Source organism: Amblyomma maculatum, chromosome 6, assembly GCF_055883805.1.
Source record: "Amblyomma maculatum isolate TAMU_Amacu chromosome 6, ASM5588380v1, whole genome shotgun sequence".
NCBI lineage: Eukaryota > Metazoa > Arthropoda > Arachnida > Ixodida > Ixodidae > Amblyomma > Amblyomma maculatum.
In genome coordinates this window covers 44,369,515-44,385,053 of record NC_139349.1, presented here as the reverse complement: position 1 = coordinate 44,385,053, position 15,539 = coordinate 44,369,515, and the positions used below count along the sequence as shown (strand labels likewise).

The 15,539-nt window shown below is 42.5% G+C and overlaps 1 long non-coding RNA gene across 1 annotated transcript in view; it reads right to left on the bottom strand.

Moving 5' to 3' along the window:
• Positions 1–6,151: 6,151 nt before the first annotated feature.
• LOC146185627 (uncharacterized) overlaps positions 6,152–15,539 on the bottom strand; it is an 82,334-nt gene continuing 72,946 nt past the window's right edge. Inside the window, exon 3 of the long non-coding RNA XR_014707810.1 lies at positions 6,152–6,197. This is a non-coding gene — a long non-coding RNA (uncharacterized LOC146185627). The remainder of the gene's footprint in view (positions 6,198–15,539) is intronic.

Here is a 15,539-nt window from a genome sequence, read left to right as displayed (position 1 = left end):
CGCGAACAGCGGTGCAACTGACACCTTCTCTAGTGGGCCCCGATTTGGATCCGTTTATTGCCTTGAAGAAATGCAGTGCACTTAAGCAAACACCAGGCGGATACCACCCGCCCTAGCGTCATTCAGCTTTTGGTTGTCAAAGAGATAATGGCTCTATATTTCCAGCCAGCTCACTTCAGTCTAATGAAATTAGTCTCATAAGTGTCGAAGAAATTATAGCTAACATTTCTATTTATTCGCATACGGGAGAGTTAGAAGCGCTTTAACCGCTGCGACTGCCCATGGCCAGTTGACGGCAGTTCCTTTACGGCTGGGGAATTGCAAAACTTGCGCTTGCTATCCTGGAAACGTATCAGTAGCTGTAGTGAGACGACGTGTTTCATTCGCCTGAGGCGTGCCAGAAATACCATATTCTTTCCAATTTCTGCAAGAAGAGGCGATGCTGATGCGTGGCTTGCCTTGTGGCATCTAGAAAAATTGTTATGCATTTGTCTGCGTAGCAAAGAAAGGCTTAAAGCTATGCTTTGAAACAATAATTTTTCCCATTTATCTGCAGCAAAGTATAGACACAACCCTTTATAAAGAGAGAGTGGTATGCGTTTGGAGATTAAAATATGTAGGGGCAAGGCAATTGGCATATGGCGTGAGCAGCATTACAAGTACTGGCCAGCATACCCTTTGGACTTCAAAGAATCTAAGGCAAGGCTCATGTTTAAAATGAATACGCAAGGAGCTTCTGCTTTACGTTTCTTTTTCTAGAGTGGTTGAGCTGATGAATATAGTAGCTCATTTCTCACTTCAAGAAGTCAAGCGACATACAAAGTATCGACGCTAGTATCACGCAAACCACGAACGTGCCAGGGCACACACGTCAGCTGAAAGAAAGGATGATTCAAGCGGGGTCATTCATACGTGACGCAACTCCTTCGCTTTAGTATGAGCAAGCATGAGATCACCCTTGAAGGCAGCTGAAATAAAACACGAGATTTCCTGTCAGTGCGCTGCGCTGAGTTCATTCAGTCAGACGGTAAAACGTGAATTTCATGACTCGCTTTTTAAGCAACACAGTAGCATTGATGACAAAAAGGAGCAATGGTAGTCGAGAACGCAACGCGAAAGCAAACAATTAAGCTTAGCGCAGACAACACAACTTCTCTGCTAGCGAAAATGCTGGGAATGCTGAAAGCCTTTCGCTCGTAAAAATATATCCACTTTTCATTCAAGCCCTTTGGTCTCGTTAAAAAAACAGAATTAGGTTGTCGGCATTAGCAGAAATCTCTCGCGTCTCATTTCATGATGCTCGCATAAATCAATTCTCGCGGGAACGTTTTTGTGAGTATATATGCAGCCAAACCTACGGAGCATTACCTGAATACACCAGATCCCTGCCAGGCAGATTATAGCCCCTTTAGAAATTTCTCGTATCGCGCTTTCGAATAATTTACCATTACGAAATATTCACATCATTATTGCATAAAAATATACTGCAATACAAATACAAGTCTGTACAATGGTAGAGTAGACATTGTAAGAAAGGTATAAAAATTAGGAGTACGATTAAGCTTGACCTTGAAGGCAGTATAAGCGATAGTGTGCGCACGTATTACCTCCCTTCTAATTCTCGTACCTAGGCATACTAGTGCTTTCGCTTAAACCGTCTAGCGGCCCTGTACCGAGCGTTCTTCATCGCCTTTTCGGAATCCGTCTTAGGAAGTCTCTGTTCACCAAGCACTTCAATCACGAGAACACACATCCTCAAACGAAGTCTACATACTGTTACAATACTATAACACGCAGCTGCTCCAATGTCAGATGATGTACTGCCAGCCACATGCTCCGTGACATGCGTTAAAACTCAGCGAAACACACACGAGATTATTAGTGTACACCACCGTGGTGTCTTTCACTATTAAAAAGTAACTACTCACTAATTTATCTGTCAGTCGATCAATCACGCTATAAACCAACCCATTCCACCAAACAACGCTACATATATCATATGCACTCCATGCAAGGCGTCCTTCATTTCCCCGAACGCTTTTCGACTCGTCTTTGCAGAGGCAAATACATATCAGATATAGAGTTTCGGTGGCCGCGCATGAATGCCGCCGGAGCCGTCAAAGTATTTGCGCCGGGAGCTTTTTCAGTAGGCCTTGAAAGCTCCGTCTCAAATTGCAGTACGGTGGCCGCTTTTCGGCGCAAGAACCCAGTACGCATAGCACAATAAGTCTTGCAATTGCCGATGCCTGAGCCATCTTTTAGGAATCCTGCAAAATGAGCGTTGGTTGCGTGTTCTGCGGCTGCTCGCCGATTTCTGTGCGCTTTCACATTGCGCTTGTTTCGACAACGCAGGTAATGCGAGTAACACATTAGCCGCTATTTAACTTTCGCTTGGGCATCAGTGTTTGAAGTCACATTTCTAACGTTACCGGCTCACAAAATATTAGAAGTAAAGGCTGATCTGAAACCAAAACAGTAACTGAGGTCAGGTGGATCAAAACTGGTTGGTGTAGCAACATTGTGAGGACGCCCTTGTTCAATCCATGTCAGGCGTTCTATACCTGGGGCCTCCGAACAGCACATAAAACAACCCAAATCTTTAACCGGCATGCGTCACGCCATAACGGAGGTAAGGCGATGCCAAAACAAAGGTCCACTTCTCCACCAGGTGTTTTTGCACTCCCATTTCGAGGTTGCTCACCTCATCTTTGCCATATAAACCAAAAAGAATCATCAGTAAAAAGCCAACCACAAGTCGTTCATAATCAATGGTATGCTCTAGCAAGACAATGTAAGAAATGATATGTTAACGGTGCACGTCCTGGGATTTGAGTTACACTGGAATTTCCACCCAGTAGGTTGGCTATAGTGTTCTGACAATCCTTACTTCGTGATCAATGGTATGCTTATGCGAAACAAAGGAGGAAATAAGTTGTTAATAATGCACGTCCTGGCATTTGAGCATTTTTGCTTGCACTGGTATTTCCCCCCAGTAGGTTAGCTATAGTGTTGCGACAATCCGCACACAAAACAGCTAAAATGTTCGTTGCTAAAACCTACGCATTACTGGCGTAAGGTCATATCAGCGTTGTGTACGCGTCGCTAATGGTAGGCCACCCAAAATATTTATATGTAGAGCTACTTGCTGCGTACTGCGCTGAAATGTTTCCGGCTCCTAATGTCTATGTATCGAGCGACGTATTATTCAACGTTGACAGTATTTATCTTCGAAACATAAGCTATATGTTATCTCCCTGAGCACTTCTACAATAAACTTACTTTGCTTTACAAGCATTTATGAGTAGAAATGTTACAGAGATTTCGTTGCTTTTTATCACTGACAAATTCATTTGTCTATCAAATATGACCGAAAAAGAAGCACAAAACGTCGTACATCACCTCTCCTTTTCTGAAAAGGATTGAAAACACTCACAGTGTAGCAAAGTTTTAAGCCATTTTCAGGTACAGGTAGAAAGCGGAAAGGATGACCTTTTGCAGCAAGTGAAGCCACCTAGTAACCAATGATAGTCACCGGCTCTCAACTCCGCTGCTTGAAAACTAGCTTTTTATCTTAAGCCCCATCCAACAGAGTGCAGAAATAAACCACTCATTCAGAACATTGATTATCACGGGATGCAAGTTGCGTAATTTAAGATTTTTTTTTTTTTTACACGAGTGCTTCTTTATGTTGTACTTCGTGTTAGAAGTTCGCAGTCAAACATTTCCGCAGCCGCTTATCGCGTGCAAAACGCCGCAAACCGGTACCGGATATACTGGAATGGCTGAACCGACTAGGCACTTCCGGCGAGCTCCACGAGAAGCCATGGCATGTTTCTGCGCAATGTTCGGTACGAAATTTCGGAGCTTGGATTCTGTGGATTCCGCTTTAACGTTGTTTCATATGACGTGCTGTAAGCACGGCCGTAGCTTTCAGCAAAAGCAAAGGTACCTCCTGAGAAAGCTGATGTAAAACCGATAGTTTTTTCAAAGTGAAATATCATCTTCATCATCAGAGACACCCAAACAGAAAGAGTTTGCTGACTTCGCGGTAATAATGTCCCGTGCACGGCCATACCGTCAACAAGCGATGAAGGATTCTTCTTGTGGACTTATAAAATGTTGCCAAAATACGCATCCATGCACTTAAAAATGTGCTCAGCTTAAGGTCTAGACTCGCCTTAAACTCTTCACTCAATATCAGGCGGTTTGTTATGAGCCCTTAAGTGTTCGTGTATTTTGCCATTGCACGTCTACACACTGTGTTTCGCAAGAATTCTTCGAGGATGAACTGCACAACGCAGCTTAAATTCAGTGTTTACATGCCGACGATAGGAGTGAAGCGGGCGCGCATCGGTGCGTGGGATATATCACCCAATAGACGCGTGACAGTAAGCCGTCGTTTACACGCAAGATGCTCAGTCGAAAAAGTATTTGTTTCGTACAAAAGGACCGTATAACTGCTACATTTATTCAAATAGCATAACTACATCGCTTTGCACGAGCCAGTGTAAAAGAGGGTGCTAACCTTTCAATGTTCTTAAAGTAGTGTTCACAGTTGGAGAAAAAGTCACATAGAATAGACACAAAACCCGCGCAAGACAGCTTAGAGGGACTGGGACTACACAAGAAAAGCTGTTCGTACAGGCGACTGATTCACACGAATCAGCACTTAGCGCATTATGTTTCTGGTTCTGGATACGTGTACCACCATTTTAGTCATTGCGGATAAACGCTGCATCACCACAGGTACTTTAAAATACATGCGTTTCGACACAGCCGGTTACAACTCGGCACTATTTTGCATGAACTCTGCGCCATTGCATTACATACACTTCGCAGGAAGATTAGACCCGCCAAGTATATTGTGTATTTGTGAATGGCGGCCCGAGGAGTGTTCTTCGTTGTACCTATGTATAATGGCATGGAATTCTCCTGTAGTCTATAGGCGGATTGTGCTGCCTTATAAGGGGAGACGGGACATCTTGTCACGTTGCCTGAAGAGAATTCTAATTCAGTCGGTTTGCATTTCCAGTTTAGTTGATCGAACATAGTTTTTGTATATTGAAGTGTTACACAGTGAGAAATCCCCAAGGAAACATACTATACAAGCGCCTTGCGCATATATAATTTCAAAGCTGTAATTCTCTATTCAGTGAGAGAAGATTACGAGGCACCAATTCTCATGTGCGTCCAGGGGAAGAATCTTGACGCTGATGTAAAATGAAATGGGTTCTTCGAGCTTAGTATCAAGATGCGTGCTGCATTACTCTCAATACATCTTGCAAAATGTTAATCTGCCCCCGATCCAATTTCTCGCCGGCCCCATACTAAGCATATTCGATCTGATTGGTGTCTGCAAACACACCGAGACTGTCTACAGCGCTGATTCTCATCCTGAAGTTTCCAACTCCCTCAGTGTAAATTGTGCGCCCAAACGCTCACTGACCTCCGAGAAAAGTAGCACGGAGCACATTTGGATTCAATGGGAGAGGAATCCGAAGCGTGTTCTTCGCTTTATAGGACTGACGCTTTCGTCTGGAGCGAGCTTCGTAATTAATCTGAAGGGTACTAAATCAAATCTATTGGTAGCTGCCTCACCTTTGCATGTTTAAATTTACTTTTTTTTTATTTTTTACCTCACGATTGGTTTGTCCCATGGACGATATTTAACCTGAAAGGTTAAGCAATATTTTCTAATAGTCAGTCTTTTTCAATAGTAATATTTTATTTGCATAATAATGCCAGCAAAATGGGAACCAGAATACAGCTGAGACATGTGTAACAGCCTGGTTACCAAAATATTACATTCTTAACCTTTTAACTATTGCCTTTAGGCTTTACATCTATAAGGAGGCTGGAAGATCGCCGTAATTGCTATCTTTGTAGGTTTCTAGATTTTCTAATTATCAACCTCATTACCGCTGCCTTGCGTGGAATTGAATTCTGGAGCTGTACTCGCGCGTAATTGAAACTGAACGGCTGCCGACAGTTCTGCTCCAAGTACGCCTGCGAGCGCTCGTGGCACGGCACCTCGCTTATCCCGTGGGCTCCTGTCACAGCGCTCGAGCTGAAATTGCGAAAACGCTGGCATGTTACAAGTGCGCCGCTGTACACCCTACCTCTGGGCTTGGCTAGCGATGTTCCGGTCACTCACCTCGGAACTCCTCATGCTGCTGCAGCTATTGGAGTGCCACTTCCTGAAATTCCAAATATGACGTGCATATAATCTTACTGACCTGTAAGACACTCAGTAAATAAGAAAACCTAAAGTAAACGTTAAAGAGTTAATTTAGGATTACAATTTAACAAGCATCATAATTAAACTCATTTGCACTGTTCTGATGCACATGGCTGCTATCGATGCTATGGCGAAGCAAGTGGTATTCGCATTGATAAATTTCTTTAAAACAATTCTGACAGACTTAGAGGAGAATCTTTGGATAATTTGCCAAATATATTGCGGCCGGGAGACTGCTTCAGGTCAGGCCTAATGATTTATTTTTTTTTTTGTTAATTTCCATAAACAGTTGCAGCTGACGCTGCGTTCGTCACGCTAATCAACACTGACTCCTATTGTCCATAATTATAGAAGTCCTCGTTTGCGCAAAGAATTTTCAATGCCAGTATATTTGGTACAAAACACAAGAGAGTCCGGAGCAACAAAAGAATGCCTAGAAAAAATGGCTAATGCGTACTTATTAAAACCCTCCATGTGTTTGCAAGCCAATCGTATAGGCCTAAATGTAACCAAATCTAAATATGTAATTTTCAAACCCGTCAGTAAGCGAGACCTTACCTCTATTAGCATCAAATATGAAGGTTATCTTGCTGGAGGAGGTCTTTCAGCAGAAATTTCTGGGGGTTTGGTTTAGCAGTGATCTTTTGTGGAACACCCACATCGATAGCCTTAAATCTGATTTGTCACGAGTGACAGGTTGTCGTTACAGAATTCAACACTTAATCCCATCTTGGTTGAAACAAGCTCTGTATTACTCTCTTTTCTACTCAAGAATAACCTGCTGTATATTAGTCTGGGGCACAACTACTGATCACAATTACAAAAAATTAATTACTCTACAGAAGCAGGTATTGCGTATATGTGAAAATTTTCATGATGAGAAACATAAACTAAGAACTCACCCACTCTTTCTGAAATACAGTATACTCAAGGCAGACAAGGTTTACTACTTTACTACTTTGAGATGCCGCGCTGGATACATAAAAATCGTTTACATAACACTCCTACAGACAGAGTAAGCTTGTACGCAATCAGGGATCCTAAATTAAAGTTGCCTATAATCAGAAAAAAATTGTAGGCGCCAAACACTGTCCTTCAAGGTTAAAAAAAAAAATGTCCAATAGAAGAGATATCCCCATAAATTACTATCAACCCTTTTCTGCATTCAAGAAAGATTGTAAGAGATTTCTTTTGTGTAGTGATATTGCATACTCTCAGTAATATTACTCCGCCCGCGCATGCTTTAGATGATTTGTTGGTCAATGTTTCTTTGTTTGCTTACCAGTGAGTTATTGTACTTAAATTGTTTGGCCAATGTAATTTGTAATTGACTGTGTATTTGTTTACTTGTCTTATGATTTAAATGTAAAAAAGAAAGGGAAAAACGCTCCTCTCTGATATAGGGTTTTGTACTGTGTATATTTCTTTAGCTTTCATTATTTTTGTATGCCTGTGATACTCATCGTAAAATTGTGCCTATTAAGTGTCTTCATTATATTCATATTGTACCTACATATAATTATTTTGTAGACACTGCGCACAAATGTCATTATTGTTTTGTTTCGTTCCTTTTATGTCCTGATCAAGGCTACTGTTGCGTGCCAGCCTGCCGCAATATTGTACTTTCGATGCTTACTGATCATGTAGCAGGGGGCTGAGGCCACGTCAGGTGACCGCGCCTTTAGCCTCAGCCTCCTTTTAGGCAAATGCCTAAAGAAAGAAAGAAAGAAAGAAAGAAAGAAAGAAAGAAAGAAAGAAAGAAAGAAAGAAAGAAAGAAAGAAAGAAAGAAAGAAAGAAAGAAAGAAAGAAAGAAAGAAAGAAAGAAAGAAAGAAGAAAGAAAGAAAGAAAGAAAGAAAGAAAGAAAGAAAGAAAGAAAGAAAGAAAGAAAGAAAGAAAGAAAGAAAGAAAGAAAGAAAGAAAGAAAGAAGTCGTTGACACAAGGCTTTAAAAAGAGAAGCTGCACCTCGCGCGGAGTCACAGCATGACGAAGGAGCCAAGTCGGCTCCGAAACGTCGTAATTTTCCGTTAAAGAACGTGGTTGGACATTTACCTTAAGTGTAAAATTAAAAATAAATATTCAATTAACCGATAAACTGGGCAAAAAGGAATTCTCACGGCTTTCTTGTTCGATGAGGCGTCGTAGTCGTAGAGGTGATAGCTAGTGGCGGTCGTATAAGATGAGGAGCAACAATGAGTTGATCGCGGGCTCTGTGAAAAAAACAAGACACTTTCCCTGAGGAAGAAACCACGAGGGTTGCTCGAGAAACTACATCTCTGTAGAGCGCACAGCTGCGGGCGTGCTGCAGTCCGCCTTTATATACTCTCGGCTAGTTGCGCTGCGACCAAGGACACGCGCGTGCGGGTCAATGCCCCGAAGTGTAATGCCGAAGAATGCACGGAGAGCGGGGACATCCCGCAAGTTCCTCTCTATATGTGAGGCAGCTTGTGGCAATTTAAAACATTCAAAACAGCTAGCATATTTGCACTAAATGGGAAAAAAATTAAATCGAGTGTACAGTCGACAATCTATAAAACAGATTGAAACAAATGAATGCTGCATTAAAAAAAGCAAACTAACATTAAACAAAATTAAAGATCTGCCCTGAAGAGAATAACTGCATAAAATTAAACTAGATGCAAATAAACCTAAAAACTTAAATATCTGTAATCATGAACGCAAATATTAGCACTCACAATATAATTTAGCCTGCATTTTGAATGCCTGCTTAGAAGACAGTTAGATTTTTTGTACATATCCTTACCATACTCTGGCTTCTAGAAAGGCAACTCTTCCGTGTATTTCGTTCTTAATATATTTGTCAGTCATTCGGCATTACTGAACTTATATGGTCATGCACGTCTATAATTCTGCTTTTCGCATATGTTTGCTATGTATGCTTCTTAAAACAATCGATGTATCAAAGCAACATGAAATATTGTTTTAAAAGCGGAGGTTTTCTCAGATATGCATAAAAGCCATAGTATTTCGAGAACTGGCATAAACAGCTTTTTCGCAAGATTAATACCTTATCATATTTGGACTTCCTTGTTGGGGCGCATACCAATGTCACGCAACAAAGTGTCGGGAGAACAAGAGGGTTGTATAGCTGTTTTAATACGTAGCACTACTAGCCACAATCACTGAATTCCCGTTGTTTTTCCTAAGCCGCTCCCCTCTTACTGTGTCTCTCCGTTAACATTCGCGTGAAGGAGAAGGTGGCGACATGTTCGTCATGCAGTTTAGCCAAAGAGGAGGCGGGTGGCCGCACAGCTGCTGCCATTCAGGGTACTGCCTACTACAGTTGCGTCCATCACAGCCGTCACCCGGCCCTGTTGTTATAGTGCTGTATACAAACGCATGGCCACGCGTACACGCTACTTCCGGTTTTGCTCCACCGACGTCTCTCGCATGACTGGGGGACATATGGGCCGGCCAGCCGGCACTATCTCTGAATCCTAGAGAGGGAAAAAAACGCGTGTGAGGGTAGAACCAGATATCACCCTACCCTGGTCTGTTCGTTTTTTCTTACATCCCCTCTGTTTTGAACTAGTTTGTTTATTTCATTGAGCCACTTTTTTTTTTCGCTGAACTTGCTGTCTTCTTTGTTTGGCTTAGTCGCAAAGAAGCGGTAGTGGCCAGAACCGCATATACTGTGTGCTTCTCTTTTCCTACCGTGCGGCGTGCGGTTGAAAACAGCGACATCGCTGTTGGCTGCTCGCGGCTTTCCGTATGAATAGAATCTGGAAGAAGGGGACAAGTTTGCCCAGCCGGTGGCATGTCGCTCGCGCAACCACTGCCTAGGCATTTCTCCCGTTGCCTCAGCCACCTCACAGCCCTCACGGGCAGTAGACATGCACGCGCAGTGCTCCCGACACACCGGCGTTTGTAGCACGCCGTGTCGTGAAGCAGCCCGTGCTCCCCTCCACGCCTTAACGGGCGCTCCGCTTAAAACGCCGCTACCTGCTCTTCAACAAACTGTAAAAAAATATATACAAACGTACAGCGGGTAAGCAGTGCTAGAGCACCAACTTCATCGCCATTACTTTTTTTCTCACCGCAGTTGAATCATATGTGCTATTGCGCATTGTCGCTTATATTCCTGTAAAGTTCAATACTTAGATGAGATATGTGCTTGTTCAAAAAGAATTATTTTCGAAACCCGCCAGCAAGACTTCGGTTTCCTTACTGTATTGATCAAAACGCTATTGTTGATTATACGACTGTTTTTTCATGTGTTTCATTAACCTGCCGAAGTAGGAAGTATACAACCTCACCTGTATTTGCAGTATGTCTGTTCACAGTCGCTTGAGAAATTTATGCAGCTCTTTATGCACTACTATAGGTACTTAATATAGTGGGAAATAAAAAAATACGTTGGAGTCATCTGCATACATTATTACCGCTTCATTGACGACTCACAAGAAAAGCAAAGTACTTAACTTCCAACGTTGCGGGACGCTTTTTCGCGGTCTCATTTTATCAGGGGACATATCCAGGAATTCTATGCAGTTGTTTCAACCACTTGAATAACAGACAAAACACTACCTCATAAATCATTGCACGTAAAACGCATATTTCTCAATTTTCTGAGCAAAACGTATAACTGATACAATCAAAAGTCTTTCTAATCTAAAAATAGGCAATTTCTTTCTTCTTCTACTTTTTGCGCAAGTCTTTTACCTTTTTGCTAATATGAACCAACTCGCCCAAAAGAAAGTACTTATTGAGGCAATTATGAGTATTGGCTTCTTACTCTTTCCTATCCTGTTATTCTTAGTGGGCAAAAGTGCTTATTCAGTGTATTTATATTTTTTAACTATACTAACAGGAAATGACGCTTTGCTCAGCAAGACACGCCAATAGCCTTTCATCAATCTCTTGCACAAACATTTCCCTGAAAACGCTCAAAAGTGATCCAGTCCAGTAGCTGTAGTGTCATGCTCTTAAGCGGCAAATCCTTGATTGAGCACCACCGCCCTCCGCATCGACGTAACCGGTGGGAAACCATGAGGTAGCCATGGAGGCCATGTCTAACTGCTACAGGATGGCACAGGGGGTCAATGGTTTTACATTTGGTAGTGGCAAACCTAAACCGCCAACAACAGCCGCCAACAATTACGGTCAGTTCGACCATGGACACCTCGGACGCGCTGATGAATGGGACTACTGGTGTCCTAAGGCGTTGGAAAGAGGGTCATGCTGGTTAAAGAAGAATAGGAGAGGCAACTGGTTGCTCATTTGCAATAATGCAGGGTCAAATCGAAGTTAAACACATAAACAGCGTGTAAATTTCACACTTCAGAGTATCGTAATTGTCGGCTGACAGTGCAGACATTGCCAGGCCAAAGGAGAAATTAGGACATCGTTTGCGTTATTCCATGGTTACAGGAATTCTTGATTAACAAAAAATGGTTTCTGTATTTGAACTTCTTTACCTTCCAAAGCGTATTACCAAATTAGAGCTATGCTTCAGTGATTGGTTTCTTCATTACTTTTTAACATACTAATGTGGGATGTTCCTATTCATTCGTAAATAAAAGAGCATGTGTATATAGGTGATATTGCCTTTTTGGTACCTGCGAAAGATGTCCATTCGTTATATTAGCTATTGAAAGCCTACCTAAATGTCTTTGAAGTTTGGCTGGGTAAGGTAAGCTTAATCTTAACGTGAACAAATAATTAGTAGTCTTTTTCCCAGAGGCATACCATCTTTATATCTCCCTTGCGAGTAGCGGTTTACAGATCCCAGATCCCAGAGGTTGAATCCTACAAAGAACTGGGTTCAGTATACCACTCCGAATCAGACTGGCGACGTTACATAAAAACCAATTATCTGAAAAGCGAGCGTGCGCTTGGTTGCCTGATTAGATTTAGCAATAAGAAATTCGGCATGTGCAGACGCATGTTTGTGTTCAACTATAAAACTTGTGTAGGACCAATTCTGGAGTACGGTTGCATTCGTTTCTCTTTTAGTCCTAGGTACAAACTGCGACCTTTATTGCTTTTTTAGAGATGCTCTTTAAGCTATACCTTGGTTTGGCAAAATCAGTCGCGCATGCAGTGCTCTATTCAGAGGATCATGTACGAGACTTGAACTCTCGATTTGAGCTTCTTTATGCATACACCTTTCTACGAACGTGTCCGCCTCTATCTTGAATGGTTCCTCCAATTTTTATCCTAAACCAAGCTTTGCAATGTTCTTTGAACAATCGCTTCTATTTAGTTCAAATCGCTTGAATAAATGCCGTCTTTGAGGATGCTTATTACAGTATCCAAGAAACGTAGCTATTATCATAAAAGACTACCTACGCGATAAAAAAAACAGCAATAGGAATTTATTTCCAAGCACTCGATTGGAGATTTTCTGTCCGCATCCCGGTATACCAGCAAATATTTACTGTCAAGTTGCTTTTAATTGGTTTGGCCCTTCAAAGCGCTTCTTGTAACATTATCCACGCAATCAGTCTCTCGAATTGCCTCTGATCCTTAGCAGCGATAGGAAACTCGAAGGTGCATATTGTGAGGCCATTCCTTATGTTTTTATTGGGTTCCGAGGCATCACTTCTGATATAATTGCCGATTTCTGGTGCATTACGCTTATTTATATGCCTGTTTTGTACTTAACATGACCTTGCTGAGAATGTGCCGTTTTGAAAGGTCCAAACGCTGCACTTCTTGAGACATAAGCAGCTCCTTGCAAGTGCGTAATTTGAACATTTTGGTGAATTTTCTTTCAAATATTAGGCATTGTACCTCGAGGCAGTGTGGTCTCCATGACGCTCTTGCTTTTCAGAATTCATTGCTGTCATTCTGAACACCCTATCGCATCGTTGTGCGTCCTGGGATGACGCTATAGTTACGCTCCTCAGTGAAGAAATTATTAGAAAATTCCTCTTCCTCGCTTAGGCTTGCCGCTCACAATTTTTCTCCTCCCCTCCTTTGGTGCAAAAGTGTAAGGCCATATCCTAATTGTGGTGTGTAGATTATAGGTATAATACTGCGATGAAAATATATCTTGTTTAGCACATCTCTGTCGATTTTACTTACAAGTTATACTTGTATTCTTTATTTTATTTTTAGTTTTGATTGCTCTCTCCACCAAATCATACTTTCTTGAAAATATATACCGCAAACACTCATTCCTAGTTATGCAGCGTATGCCCTGACCGCTTATACATTTCTTGTACCTGCACTAAACCCTGATCAATCCCCCACTGTGGGTATCTGCCTTGCGTACACAGGAGAAAAGAAGAAATCTGGCGGCTTATCACTGGAAAAATCGGCTACCAAGAAGGCGCAGTGGTCGAACACAGTGGCGAGCGATGCTAATCTGCTTTGTTTCAGCCTGGCTTCGTAATCCACTACAGACGAGTTGGGGCTTTAAGGCAACCTCGGCGAAATCCATGAATTCCGGTGGAAATGCTTCTTCAGTAAAGTGTCACTGACGGAAAAAAAGTCGGGCTTGAGGATGGTTCAAACAATGAAGTAAGTATATATATGAAACAAAAATGCTGTGTATAGAGGTGCTGCCACTGTGCGATGCCTCCTCAGTAACTTGGATCATTACAAAGAATTTGATTGTACTAAGACTTTGTCACCCTCCATTCATGCCCTAACTCTCCTTTACTTCTCTTTTCCACCTCCCCCAAGGAAGAGAGGAAGGCTCGGGTCTCTTTTCTGCCGGCTGACCCCTATGCCTTTCCTTTCATTAAATAATTTTTCTTTCTGACAAAGAAATTAATACTTGGCAGCATGAAATACCGTGAACATCAAATATAATTGAACGGAGCGGTAGCGGCCAGCATTCTCGAAAACTTTGGTCACTTCCTTGCGCATTCACTTTCCACTTAAAGATAGCTGCGAAGTTCTCAGATACCGTGTGTCAAACTTCAGCAGTTATCTCGAACATCACGCACGAACATAACATTTCTTAACCTTGTTCCCTTTACAGTGCAGCTGTTTCAACAAGGTTCCACGCTGACGGTGCTCTGTCATGAATATAGCTGATGAACAGAACGCATAACGAGTCTTCCCGGCAGTCTACTGCAATGAGCTGCACATATACTGTGCGAGGAGACTGTACAGATGATAGGACTCCTTGAATGATGTTCTTCGCTGCAGGAATCGCCTTTTGTCTAGTACTACGCCGAAAGGCCATCGAGGGAAGGAGACATTGAAGCACTATGGAAGAGGCTACACGAGAATCTTGAAAAAAATTGTCCTTTTTTAAAATTGAAACCGAAAAAGCACTGTCATTCGTAAATCGCGGAAATGACAGAAGAAACGGATAATTCCGCCATTAGGGAGGACGTTAGGGAAGCCAACATCAAGCGGGCACGCCCACTAAGCATGCAGTGTTAGCAACGCGAACTCCAATCTCAATAATTTAAAGCACTGCAAAGAGTTTTTGCTGAAAGTAGGCTACTTTTTTTCCTGGTGTCAGCATTTATTCTTATGTCACGAAGTAGAACATGTTTCTAATAAAACGTTCCCAAAAGCACTATTTTCTTCGGCGGTGGCAGGATTATTAGACAAGCAAAATCCCGGTTAACTCTAGTTGAGCTTGAAGGTCGTCCGCAGATACCGATGCTGTGGCTGGTCCTACCACCAGTAAAGTTTCGTACAGCGCCGGGCGGATGGCGTAACTGCTGCTCTTCTTTTGGGTGAACTGCAGAAAGAACCTGTAAGAATCGCTGTCCAATTAGTATCAGCTGCCACCCTATTTTACAGCCACGCAATAAAAAAAAATGCTACCCATGACAAGGTTAGACATCGCTGCGTTTAGCGAATAGGGGCGCTACGTATCGAACCCGACTAACATGCTTGCCGATGAGACATGGCTCAAAACTTGCTGTCGCCATGAGGGAAGGAAAATTAAGGAAAGACCGTTACCTCATACATTTTCAAGCTGGACGGGAGGACTGCCTTAGCCCAGTTGCTCACGCCTCGTCTGCGCTTCAACAGTTTTGCGCAGGCACCACTAACTCCGCTATGCCTTAGATTTGGAGTTTTAAGAACATTTTAGCAGAGCTGTTTTACAGGCAGCATTAAGGAGCTGACACACAGGGACACTGCTGCGCATGCGCGAAACACTCAGATTCAGAGTTATTAGGAACATTTAAAAGAGCAGTTTTACGGCCAGTAGGGCAGATGAGCGGGGATGCCACTGTTGATGCACGCAACGCTCAGGCGACCAGAGGGTTTTCTGCGCCCAGCGCTCGCCCGCTGGTCTAGTCATCCCAGTAAAGTGTGCAAAGTGCGCGAGAGTCGTTAATCATCACATGGCGGTCTTTAGTGC